The sequence below is a fragment of the Eptatretus burgeri genome, chromosome 1 (genome assembly GCF_056783735.1).
Source record: "Eptatretus burgeri isolate ZD-2024b chromosome 1, Ebu_testis_v1, whole genome shotgun sequence".
NCBI classification, from domain to species: domain Eukaryota; kingdom Metazoa; phylum Chordata; class Myxini; order Myxiniformes; family Myxinidae; genus Eptatretus; species Eptatretus burgeri.
In genome coordinates, this window is record NC_140961.1 from 114,622,663 (window position 1) to 114,636,527 (window position 13,865).

Consider the following 13,865-nt stretch of genomic DNA (forward strand, 5'->3'; position numbering starts at 1 on the left):
TTCCAGTTGTTACTGGAGTTCGTCAGGGGTGTGTACTGGCCCCCACACTTTTCAGCACTTGTATGGACTGGATTTTAGGGAGGATGTTGGAGAGATCAAGCTGCGGTGCATCGTTTGGGAATGTCAAGATCTCTGACGTTGATTTCACTGATGATGCAGTCATCTTTGTGGAGACTTTCGATATCCTTTGGGGGCCCTCGAGATGCTGAATGAGGAGTCAGAGCCACTGGGATTATGGGTTTCCTGGGTCAAAACTAAGATCCAGGCTTTCAAAGGACATCTTGGATGCTGCAGTCCTGTCTGTGCCTGTTTGTGGTGAGGATGCTGAGGTCGTGGAGAGATTCACTCTCCTTGTCCTTGTGGAGACCTTGTCAGTGATATTCATGTCTCTGCCGGCTGTGAGTCAGAGGTCATTAGATGTCTGGGTCGGGCCTGCGGAGTCATGGATTCACTGGATAATGGGGTGTGGCGCTGCTGGTACCTGTGCGGGAGGATGAAAGTCCAAGTCTTCAGGTCCTTGGTGCTTCCTTTCTTGCTCTATAGATGCGAGACTTGGACTCTGACCAAGGATCTGAGATGGAGACTTAATTCCTTTGGTGCCAGGTCTCTTCGGAGAATCCTTGGCTATCGCTGGTCGGACTTTGTGTCCAATGAGTGGTTGCTGAGAGAGACTCAAATGAGATTTGTTACCTGCATAGTCCGTGAGCATCAGCTGCGGCTGTACGGACATGTGGCTCATTTTCCTGATGCTGATCCTGCTCACCAGATGCTCTCAGCGAGGGGGTCTTGTGAGTGGAGGAGGCCAATGGGCTGACCACATGCCTCGTGGTTGCAGCAGGTTGACCGGCATCTCAAGGAGATGGGGATGGGCCAGGCATCTGCCTGGGGGATGGCCAGACAGATTCCCCTGGAGTACCGGCGGAAAGTGGACGCAGCGACGCGCTGCTCGAGCGCATGCTCCCATACCTGACCTGACCCTACTTGTGGGGTTGGCCATAGCTAGACATGGCCGACATTCGACAGGAGATGATTTGGGTAAGAATTTGTTCAGGGTGCTGGTAATAACCAATAAATAATAATAACTCACTGGCTCTACAAATGACACTGTAGGATCTTTAAGATCAATCTGCTGATTTGAGCAGACAGGACACCTGGCATATCTTCCCTAGCTCAACGTGCATCCAAAGCATGGTGCACTATGTGATGCAACAGCCTGCTGGCAAAGCAACAATCCAACCAATCCAACAGAAGGCAGTCAGTTGAAGAGTCAAAATCAGACTGGACAGCTCAAAGGGAAGTAAGTGTGTTCCCCTGCAACTTCTAGTCAGAACTAACTCCACAAGCAAGCATCCAAAGCAAAAAAAAGATCACAAAATCTTACATATATGAGTGTTATTCTGTCTGAAGGGAAGATGCACCCCACTTCTCACTCCTTATACTGTGAAATCCAAAGCGCTGAATACATCAACATCAATAAGAGACCACAGCATAGGACTTTCTGCTTTCACTGCAAAAAGGTTAGTGGCCTCAGAGTTTAATCTCACATGGCCTTTCACACCACATACTTTCCACCTTTTGCCCCTTGCAAACCCTTCCAAATTGAACTGTTACAATTGTGATATTATCTTATATATTTTTCTTCTTTCCTCTCGAAACTGCAATGCAAATAAGTTGTAACTGCTATAACCTTACACATGCTGCATAGTCCTTTGCCTGAACTCATTTGTGGAGCAGGGAGGTTGTGTTGTGTGGCCAGAGCAAGAGAAAAGATGTGTGGCTTCTCTCAGAGAAAGAGTAAGAAGAAGAAGAAAAATGGATGGGTACGAGAATTCTGTATGTGACTGCGTCTGAGTTGGGTTCACAGTGAAAATTGCCGTAGTTCGTGATTGGGGAAAGGAGGTTGGCAGATTAATGCTGAAGGCTGTAAACAAGTGACTTTCTGCTAGGTCAGCCATTACGAGCCCACTTTCCACTATTACAAGGCCTGGTGTGGAGAGGTGGAGGGAAAAAGGAAGGACGACACCTGTCTTTGCCTGCAAACCCCCCTCAAAGGTGATTTACTTATTTTGAGCCTCAAACTCTGGCTCAACTCACCTTAAAAGCCCACTTTCCAAATTAAATGCTAGTGAGGTTGTGATTGTTCCTCTGGTCTCAAATGGTAGCTTGATATTACCAATTGCTTAATGTACTGTATTGTACTGTGTATTATCTGTGTGGAGTATTGACTTCTTTTCAAATAACAACAGGATAATAATTAGATAACACCAAAGCAGGTGTGTTGATAAGTCGTTGACTTTTGAACACGTGTTGGGATGGGGAATGCAGGACGGGTGGTAAACTATCCTAGTGGGGCAGCATAGCTAACCTAATGTGCATTTAGTGATAAAAGCACCAAATTTGGCACACTTGTAGAAAGACATATTATGAAGCGATTTGGATATTTGGCCACCACAGATTTAGCCTCTGAAGGCCGTGGCAGCCATATTACAAAATGGCGGCCAGGTGACATTAAAATGGCTTGGGCTTCTACATTTGTGAAACGATTTCATCGTTTATGGGGTCTATGGATGCGCCTCACCGAGTACGACAAAGGTATGGGAGAATATTTTTGAAATTCGAAATTGTGAAGGGGGGGGAGTGGGGTGAGGGTGGGGGTGGGGGTGGGGGGGAAAAGCTTTTTTTGGGAAATAATTAAAATTTTGTATAATATGCTCATATAGTCGTAACATAGACTCTAATATATTTATTTGTCATTGCAGGTTGGTGATGTTGGTCGTCGCTTAATAACAGCCATGTCCAAGAGCTTCAAGTTGGTCGACCCAGAGCGACCTGTCTCAACGTCGTCACATCCACCAACAACGAACTGGAACCTGTGTATCATCTGTCAAGACGACACGAAAGAGACTGACTTGTCACTCACAGTCCAAGCGAACAGATGTCGGGAGCGGCTACAGTTCCCTGGCCGAAAATCTGATCAGATTCAATGAACTAAAGGAGCTTCCAGGTACACTTCAGTTATGCTGGCTTGACGAAGGTCACAGAATTGAAGCTCATTCTGTGACCTACACCTGTGAAGCAGCTATGGTTGCGAACAGTGCTGGTTATCACGAAACCTGTCGACTGAAATATAACAGGACAAAAGTACAGAGAGCCGAAAAGCGAATGCGTGTAACTGCTGATGACAGCCATAATACTGATGAATGCAAGTGCACCAGTTCCCTCTCATCGAGCACAGATAAGTCAAGGCCCCCGTCCTGTTTCTTCTGTGAACAACCTGCAGGCTCAGAATGGCTTCATGAGGCAGCGACCTTCACAATTGACAGGCACGTGAGGGACTGTGCGACCCTCCTTGAAGACAGTGCCCTACTTGGCAAACTCAGTGCTGGGGACATGGTGGCCCTGGAAGCTAAGTCCCATGCCAAATGCTTGTCAGGGTTATATAATCGTGCCAGAACGGCCCGATCTTCTGAAGCGCCAGGAAAAACTGAACCAGAGAAAGAGCTATCAAGAGTAGATTTTGCTGAACTTGTGCTCTTTATTGAAGAGACCAGACAGGATGAGGAGATGGCGCCAGTGTTCAAGTTAGCAGAACTGGCTCAACTATACCAGTCAAGAATTGAACAACTACGCGACAGAAGCAACACAAGGGTAACATTCCACACATCTCAAGCAGAGACTCCTTGCCCAGTTCCCTGACATGCAACCACACAGCGAGGGAAGAGACATCCTGTTGGCATTTCTAGAAGATTTTGGCGATGCTATTGCTAAAGCTTGTGAAATAGACAGCGACAATGATGCTATCCATCTTGCACGTGCTGCAAATGTCGTGCGCCGCCACATGTTTGGAGAAGCCAAGCCTTTCATTGGGTTCCCTGAAGGATGCTAGAAAGAGTCTGTGCCACAAATGCTGCTTGGCCTGGTCAGCATGGTCTTACAGGGACCCAGCATCAAGGACCAGATGACAGACACAAGCAATGCAGCAGTTACCATTGCTCAAATTGCGAAGTTCAACAGCGTAAAACACAAGCGTATGCAAAGCACCTCACCATCCTCCACTGTATGGCACAGCCCTGCGCAAGAAACGCCTCTTCCAATATATGTGGGGATGATGTAACACGCCCACACGCGCAAGAAGGAACTGGTGGATAGGGTGGCACACGTTGGCATGAGCATCTCGTATGATCGTGTCCTCCGCCTCACAGCGCAGATGGGGAACTGTGTCTGCGAGTAGTTTCACTTGGAGCAAGTTGTCTGCCCGCCAAAGATGCGTGGAAAAGTTTTTACTACTGCTGCAGTAGACAATGTAGATCACAATCCGAGTTCAACAACAGCAAAGTCCTCCTTCCATGGCACAGCTATCTCACTGATCCAACATCCCAGTTTCATGGGAGAAGGTGTGGATCGAACCATAGTCGTAACTGGAGGATCTGGGGATGCAAGCACGTTCATCCGCCAGCTGCCACAGAGCTACACTGACGTGCCTTCTGTAACCAGCAGTGTCAAGAATATGCCTGTCCCTGCTACTAGGGTGACGTCACTTGACAGAGAGGCTAAAAAGCATACTGAGGAAGAATATCTCTGGCTACACAATGCAAGGCAGGTCGTAGACGGAAATGATGAGGGAGGCGAGAACATATCTTGGGCCGCTTTCCATGCCAGCAACCTGCCACCAGAAGTTAGACCAATCTGCCCCACCGCCCTGCTTCCCATGTTCCAGGACAGTGCCCACACAGTGGCCATGGCGACCTGTGCCACTGATGCAGTGCCCTCTGCGAGCCATTTTAATGTCACCTGGCCGCCATTTTGTAAAATGGCTGCCACAGCCCTCAGAGGCTAAATCTGTGGTGGCCAAATATCCAAATCGCTTCATAGTATGTCTTTCTACAAGTCTGCCAAATTTGGTGCTTTTATCACTTCGTGCACAATTCTTTTGAATATTTGAGCTGTGCGGCGCCACTATCCTGGATTTCGGATGTTTCAGGTTTTTGCCACAACACATTTTATCAGCTGCACTCTTTTTGTTAACCTTACAAGATCCTAGCAGTCTGCTCAAACCACTTTTTTTTGTCTGCCTGTACAATTGTATCTCAACAACTTCCCTTCCCTCTCTTCCAATAGTCGATCCAAACATGGTCTCCCCTCCAGTAAATGCATTTCAAAGATTTATTTGATTATTTTAAACAGAAATTCAAACATGAACCAGAAGACTATAATTCCTTATTTACTTTGAAAAAGAGGAAGTAGCATTTTGGAAAAAATATGCAGCCTAATAAGCCATAGGCAATGGAACTTATCGCAAAAATTTCTGTAGCAATATTGAATATGCCAACAGTGCTGCCGTATGCTGGCAGAAAAGAAAAAGAAACCATAAAGTAGAAAATCAAGCTGTATTCAATGAACTTGGCTTCGTTTAAACCAGTGTACACACGACGCAATTTATATGCCAAGATGAAGCAGATTGTTGCCAGTATGGCCATGTACAATAGGGCACATAAATTCCAAGCAGATGATTGACTTGTACATTCCAAAACGATATGACCAACATGGGCTTCATAATTTTTTGCAGGTTGTGAATCTCCCATGATCACCCAAAGCACACAATAAAGGCAATGTGGAAATGTACAAACCATAAGAAATGTGTTTGGCTGCAGAATGCAAGTTTTGCATCGATTGTGAGCCTGAAAAGCTGAAACGCATCAAGATAAAGCCTTTTCAAATAACTTGAAACAATGTAATGTGAATAGAAGAGGGCTCTCGTTGGATGGAATAGGTGTGAATAACAAGTAGTAGCATACAGTTAGTAAATACATTTGTGTCTCCTGTGATTATGTGAGCTGAACCAATAGTCATTAAAGAGTCCAGGAAGCCACATACAAGCTTGCAAGGCCCATCTTTCCCCATCCTCCCCTGCTGTGATTATTCACACCTCCCTCCTTCAACTATATTTCTCTATCTCTCTATCTCAGCTGCTGGCATGAGCTGGCAAGTCCTTCTTAGTCACCAACAAACCACGAGGTCATCTGTGCCAGCAGATGGAAAGTTGTGCATGAAGGGGCCAAACGTTTTTCCCTTTCCACATGTAAAAGCATGAGAGAGGAGAAGCTTCTTGGAGAGAGATGTAAGGAGAGGTTTCGTGGAGCATTGCAGTTGGAGACAGACATTTGCCACTGGGGTGTTGGGGTGTTGTTGTACTGAATTGTTGCTGGAGAACTACAATAAATTGGGTCAGAGATACTGCACTGAGAGTGCTGGAGCTGCCTTGAGTTCCATGATGCAGGATGCTCGGGGTAGGGATGATGGGGAAGCGATATTCCCAGAGTTTGCTAGGTATATTCATCCTGCATGGCACAAGATTCTTGTGAGAAGAAGGCAAGAAGCACCAACCAGTCAGGTCAGCTAAGTCGATAGGACTCGGAGCCTGGTGGTCTCATTCATTTCTTCTTCCACAATTACATGATCTAGAGAGGGGGGATTGCAGAATAGCTAGGAGGGGGTGCAATGAGGAGGAGAAAAGGCTCTGTGGTGCTGGGGGGGAGGAGGGGGCAAGAGAGGGGGCCAGAAGGCAGTTGAGAATTTGAGGAGGTGGTGTGATGAGATGGAGTTGAGTGGGCATGGGAAGGAGCCAGCTTTGTGGATGTGAGGGGGGGCAACTTTTGGAAGGGTGAGTGAGGGGGTGGGGTGAATGTTGGGAGAAGGGTGAGTGGGGAGAGTTGATGGAGAAAGGTGAGCGGGGAGTTTTTGAGAAAGGTGAGAGGGAAGCTTGGAGGGAGAAGGGTGTGATGGTTGCTTTGAAAGGGAGGGTTGAGAGGGGTGAGTTGGCACTGAAGTTGGAAAAAAAGAATGGTTGATGGAAAGCAAACATTCATAGCAAACTGGGTTTTTTTTAATTCTTTGGTCAGAGATGCGATTAAAGAGATTTATTGATGGATGCAATAAAGGCGAATTAAGAAAATGGAGAGAAGAAGCGCTGTAACAGTTGGATGTTTTTTAGGCAAGGTATGAGGGAAAGGTTGAATTGAGAGCAGTCTGTTGAGATAGTAAAAGAGTAGTGTATTATGATACAGGAATGAGACCCACACGTGTGAAAGAGGAAGACCAAGCATGACGAGAGATCTTTATTATTATGATTATTGTTGTTGTTTTTTTTTTTTTTGAGAGTTTTCATCAGATTGGGCAATGGGAAGGTTGCAGAAAAATCACGAGGTGAATGGTGAATTTGGATCTGTAATCGCAGAGGGTGGAAACAGATCGTTTTTGTTACGGGAGAAGCACGTGGCTATGGGAGGTGTATAGTCAAAAGTGAATTTATTTATTCTAAATAAGGATTGCGTAACATTCGGAAAAGGGAAGGTTGAAGTAAAATCGTGGAGGTGTATGGTGAATTTGGAACGGTAAACGCAGAGTGAAGCTGCTGGGTCGATGAAAAGTATCAGGAAGGGGGTGGAGAGAGACACGTGGTTACAGGAGGTGTATAAATAGAAAGGATACAAGGAAGATTTTTATTTTTTGATGGATTTGTGAAGATTAGGTAAGATTCGGGAATGGAAGGTTGTAGGAAGGAATCGTGAAGGTCATGGTGAGAGAGAGTCAGCTCAGGTATAAGAAAGACGGTGTACCGGCAGAAGGAGGATGAAGAAGAAGAATGAGGAGGAGGATCGGGACCTGTCGGTATGCAAGGGAGAAAAGGTCGTTTTGGGGGGGGGGGGGTTCATTTAAATTTAAGACAAGAAACAGAGTGTTTAGTTGGGAAGGATGGGGGACATTGGGAAAGTGGGGGAAATAGGAATTGAAGGTAATAGGGAGAGAATACAAATAAAAACGCTCATACACCTAGAGGGGAAGGATGGGTGGGCCTCAAGGAACCTGTTAAGACAAGGTCGACGAAAACTCACAAAATAGCACGATTTTTGAAACAAAACCGAGCTAGGAACACACAGAAACATGTTGGTGAGAAAATAAACAGTTAAAACGTCACATAAAACAACTGGAAACTTAACTTTGAGAAAGTCGGCAGAAACCCTGAGAGAACCTGCCATTGTTGCAAACGCAGTACCGGAAGCTGCAAACCCAGAACCGGAACCAGGTGCCCTGCAAAAGGCACTTATTGCCTTTTACAGGGCACTTGGTCATGTCAGTGTGGAATGCCACCACACCTGTCACAATGACAGCTGTCACTTGTCAGTCGATATACTGCTGACCTGCTGATTCAGGGTGCCTTCTTGGCGACATATTTCAGGTTAGTCCCGTGAGTACCAGAAACCATCACGTCAGCCTTTTTACCTGCCTCCTCTTGTCGGCATGTAACAATTGCTGTTTTAAGGTCGAAGTCCGGCTTTGCAAGCAGTTTCCGATGGATATCCGGATCGGGAATCCCGGTGATAATCCGGATGACGAAATGGCGATCGACCGTCATCTTGTCCAGATCACAGTTCGCTGCGATTTCCCGGAGTGCACAAAGGAATGAATCAAACGTCTCACCTTCCTCCTGCTTGCGCTTGTAAAACTCCACCAGATTGTGATTCTGATGATATTGTTACCGCTAGTATGTATGGATGGTGGTGATCACTTCAATGGTAGTGTCACTTGTCAATTCCACAACATTCTTCAGCATGGATCTCATGTGGATGCTCAAACAGTTTCTGAGGGTGGCGAGTTGTTCTTCCATTGCCATGTCCGTCAAGTGAATGACAAGTACATAATCATTCCATTGCTCCCTCCAGGAGTTGAACTCTCGAAATGAAATGTTTTCATTGAGCACAGGTGGATGAGGTATTGAGCTCTTAGATGATGGTCGAGGCGGTTGAGGAAGTGAAAGCAATGCCTCACGCAACAGACATATCTATTTGTCAGGCCTGCGCTGTTTTACTGCCACCATGTCGGAGGAATGCCGCCATTATCGACACCACGTCTGACGAGCTGCCAGCCTGCTCGAGGCTCGACGTCCCAGCCTTTGAAGGTTGCTCACCAGTTTTCTTTGGTATCCTCATCGATGCTGTGCCATGGTTGTTCATGAAAGAACGAAGCTGACTACGCAAACGTCACAGTAGCCCAAGGTTATAATAATACAAGAGGTGGGTTGATACTCAGTTCCACATCACAATACCGTATGTGATTACATGGACAGTTTTAACAATCGAGTTTCCTGCTAATTAACTGATGACCAGTCTAACCTGCTCATCACCACATTTTAGATGGCAGTAAACCGATCCATCATAAAACTTAAAAGGCTATTAAACCATTCGTTGCTATGCATCCATCACAGAATATCCATAGAGAGCGTATGCATGCACCATGACTCTATATATACCATGATCTACATTTTACCTGACTATGGATACGAAGATACACGTTTTAACTGACGTTTTAACTGACGTTTTTAACTAACTAACGTTTTAACAAATGTATTCTCAACTGCCTTCTGCCCCCTCTCTTGCCCCCTCCTCTCCCCCAGCACCACAGAGCCTTTTCTCCTCCTCATTCCACCCCCTCCTAGCTATTCTGCAATCCCCCCTCTCTAGATCATGTAATTGTGAGGGTCCCAAGAGTGAGTCAGAGATCATTGATGAAGATCAGGAATAGGACTGGGCCCAGAATGATGATCAGGGTAAGAACTACCCTCAGTAGGGTAAGAATACTGATTCTGGCTCACTTTTCCCCATGTAAATGAATGGGGGATTTTCAGCGATTTATAATTTTTTTCCCTAAAAATAAACCCCCCTTTTTATCCTAAGGTATATTTATTTGTCTCCCCTTTTAACTTGGAGGTTGAACCTCATTGAATTGAACACCTGGGGGTTGAACAGCTCACTCATTGAACCTATAAAGATTTGTTCATTCTCAAATTCCTTCAATAGTTTAATTTTCTTTGCACAATAATCCCCATCTAAAATATTGACAAACAAAACATTTGAATCTTTATATTTTTTAAGATACCCCATTTGTGCCATTACGAAATGATAAACTTCTCTTAATGCTCTTGTTTGACCACCTCCTGAGCCACAGGTTATTTTTTGTTAAGCCCCGCCCACTTTTCTTTAAGCCCCGCCCACTTTTCTTTAAGCCCCGCCCACTTTTCATAAGGTAATTTTTCTAAGCCACGCCCACTTTTCCTAAGCTCCGCCCACTTTTGCTAAGCTCCGCCCACTTTTCATAAGGTTTTTTTCTAAGCCACGCCCACTTTTCCTAAGCCCCGCCCACTTTTGCTAAGCTCCGCCCACTTTTCATAAGGTATTTTTTCTAAGCCACGCCCACTTTTCCTAAGCTCCGCCTACTTTTGCTAAGCCCCGCCCACTCTTACATCATTTCCAGTTCATCTCTGACTCACAAAGAAATCACTAGAAAATTACAGGATGTTATGGTTTTGAAAAATTTCCCAATGAAGGCTTGCCTAGGCTTGCCCAGGGAATTTCCAAAGGAAACCACACCCACCAGTCTTTCTCTATAAAAGCTTCAAACCCAGGCTCCATTTTAAACATTTGTTCTTGCTGGCAATGGTGTTCTGTGTGCTTGTCTCAAACTCTCTGTCTTCTATGGAACTAAACCTTCAAGTTGATGAACTGGATTCAAACCTCTTATCTATTGAGGTAAGATTTTTTATTTTCCTATTTTCAAACTTTGATTGAAGCATACTCATTTAATAATTAAATAACTTAATTAATACATTATTATTTTCTCTCACAGGAAATTGTATCTGAAAATACTGCTTTTGCTACAACTTGGGGGAAATTGTTGGCTTGGTTGAAGACCTTGAGTGGGATGACTTTGGTGTTCCTTGGAACTCTCTGTCTTCTATGGAACTAAACCTTCAAGTTGATGAACTGGATTCAAACCTCTTATCTATTGAGGTAAGATTTTTTATTTTCCTATTTTCAAACTTTGATTGAAGCATACTCATTTAATAATTAAATAACTTAATTAATACATTATTATTTTCTCTCACAGGAAATTGTGTATGAAATACGAAATGAAAATACTGCTTTTGCTACAACTTGGGGCGAAATTGTTGGCTTGGTTGAAGACCTTATGAGCGACCAAGACCCACAGAACGAGTTCGTCCTTGATGACCCAACCAAAGAGTTATACCTTGGAGACCAGCAAAATCCTGAAAAAGAGTTTTACAGCAATAGTACTCATTGTGAGTTATCAAGACAATACCCACTGAACAAGTTATACCTTGATGAGCCAGAATACAAGTTTTACCTTGGAGACTCACAAATTTTGAAAAAATCAGTAAATGAGTTCTGCCTTGATGGTTTAAATAACTACCTTGGAGACTCAGGAAAAGGGTTCTGCCAAGATGGTTCTAAATATGGGGCCTACCTTGGAGACTCACAAATTTTGAAAAAATCAGTAAATGAGTTCTGCCTTGATGGTTTAAATAACTACCTTGGAGACTCAGGAAAAGGGTTCTGCCAAGATGGTTCTAAATATGGGGCCTACCTTGGAGACTCACAAATTTTGAAAAAATCAGTAAATGAGTTATCCTTAAGAGACTTTGTAAGTTGGTTTTACTTTGAATACTTGAAATGTGGGTTCTGGATTGATAACTCACAATGTGATACATATCTTGGAAACTCAACGGGAATGTGGTTATACCTTGAAGACTTGGAAAGTTGGGTTTATGTTGGACACTTGAAACTTTTTTGGGGTCTTTTATTTATTTATTTATTTATTTATTTATTATTATTATTATTATTTTATTTATTTATATTTTGGAGACTTTTGGAGTTGCTATCACTCTTTGGGATCTAAACCTATCGATGTAGTTCTTTGTCGGATGGTGCTTGATGGGAGCAAGATCAAGAAAGTTCTGGGAAGAAAGTGCAGGCTTACTCCCCCTTTCTACGTCATCAAACCTGAAAGCCTTAAAAGACAGAATTGGAAGAAGAAAAAAAAAACGTAAAAATATATATATATAGGTGGAAATCTCATTTTGAAAAAGACATTGTGTTGGGCGAGGATTGAGTTAGGGTTGAGATTTTGAATGTGAGGGTTGGGGTTGAGATTTTGAATGTGAGGGTTGGGACACACACACACATACACATCAACAAACAAAAGTTAAGCCTTGACTATTCAGTTGAGGATTCTGTGTTTGGGGTTCACAGATCTAAGAACGTCCCCCTTGACACACATTATATACTGTTATACACCTCGGACTTGGCCCTCGAGTGTCCACAACGGTGCATAGTAGGAGGGAGTGAAGCGCCAACCTATTGCTCCCATTACACACACACACACACACAAACAAAAGTTAAGCCTTGACTATTCAGTTGAGGATTCTGTGTTTGGGGTTCACAGATCTAAGAACGTCCACCCCTTGACACACATTATATACTGTTATACACCTCGGACTTGGCCCTCGAGTGTCCACAAAGGTGTATTATCTGCTTAGTTTTGTCTTTTGTAATTCCTGTGAATAAAATGAACCTAAAATCTCTTCCCCTTCCAAATCATATATTTTATAAGTCCAAGGAACTGTATCTATTACATCAACAATTTTAAAAAGTTCTTTCGTCCATCGTTCAGTAAAACCCTTTTCAAAATGAGATTTCCACCTATATATTCTTACAATATCACCAACTTTGAACTTAGGTTTTCTGACATTAATCTCTTTTTCATATTTTAATTTTGTAAATGTTTCTGATGGCTTCATATTCGTTGACGTGTGAATCGTGTCATTATACTTATCCACAATATCCTGAATAAAAGATGACCATTGTTGTGAACCGAGTTGTGTGAATTTTTTATATAGTCTCTCTTTTAAGGTACGATTAAAACGTTCAACAACAACTGCCTTCCCTTCATTAAAGGTACTGTATAATGTAATACTGTTATTTTTTAGAAAATTCATAAATGTCTTGTTATAAAACTCTCTACCCTCATCAGTCCACAATTTCTTAGGTTTTCTCTTACTTTTATTAAATATCTGTTGAAAAGCTAACATAAGAGTATTACCTGTTTTGTTTTTAAAGGGACAACCCACGCATATCTACTCCTCAAATCAATAACGGTTAAAGCATACTTGTACCCCTTATCATTATTGAGTTCAATCAAATCAGCAGACCAGATATAATCAACTTCCTTGGAATAAACTTTCCTTCTCTGAAACTTTGTGAATATTGGTTTATGTAATTCATCAGCTAATTGCTCTTCAGTCTTAATGGCATCATTAGAGCCTATAAGTTTTTGAATTTCCAAGTCCAAGTTTCAATTTAGCACTAATCATCTTCTTCACGATGAACCTATCAACTTTTTCTCTCAAGGTTGGATTTTGTATCAGAGACAAATTATATAACATTTCTCTATCGGCTTCATGCTTTTCTTCCAACGTTGTGGTATTCCCATAATCAATATCGTGTCTCATGCACACTTCATCAACTCTATTGATTGGTTTACTCCAGGATTTAGGATTGTCTGCCTCATCTAATCTTTTATCTAAGTTTGTGCCTGGACCACAGAAAGAATAACCTGGAAGATGTAATTCCCCTGGTATTCCAGTAGTTGTAAATTTACTTCCTGATAAAAACTTTTGTATATCTCCTCAGAGTTTGTGTTTGGAGATAAATTGATTTTTTTTTGAACCACACACCGAACATATACCTTTTTGTATAACCCTGTTATTTTTACTTTTAATATATGAAATATTTTTAGTATTAGTTTTCTTTTTACATTTGAGACAATAACTCATTTATTTATGAGAAAAATTCCTGCAGAGTGCAAAAACCTTTTTAGTTTCCAACATGCACATTTGAATCTTAATTTTTAAAACATAAAGAATCCTTAGAAATGCCTTCACTCTCTCCTCCATTTATTTAAGAAAAAACTTGAATTAAAATACATGTCTTCTCGATGTCGATAGTCTTGTC

General features: G+C 42.8%; 1 pseudogene; it reads left to right on the forward strand.

Annotated features, from left to right (window-relative positions):
- The first annotated feature begins 2,539 nt into the window (after positions 1-2,539).
- On the forward strand, positions 2,540-5,423 carry LOC147035223 (uncharacterized; annotated as a pseudogene).
- Positions 5,424-13,865: the final 8,442 nt, after the last annotated feature.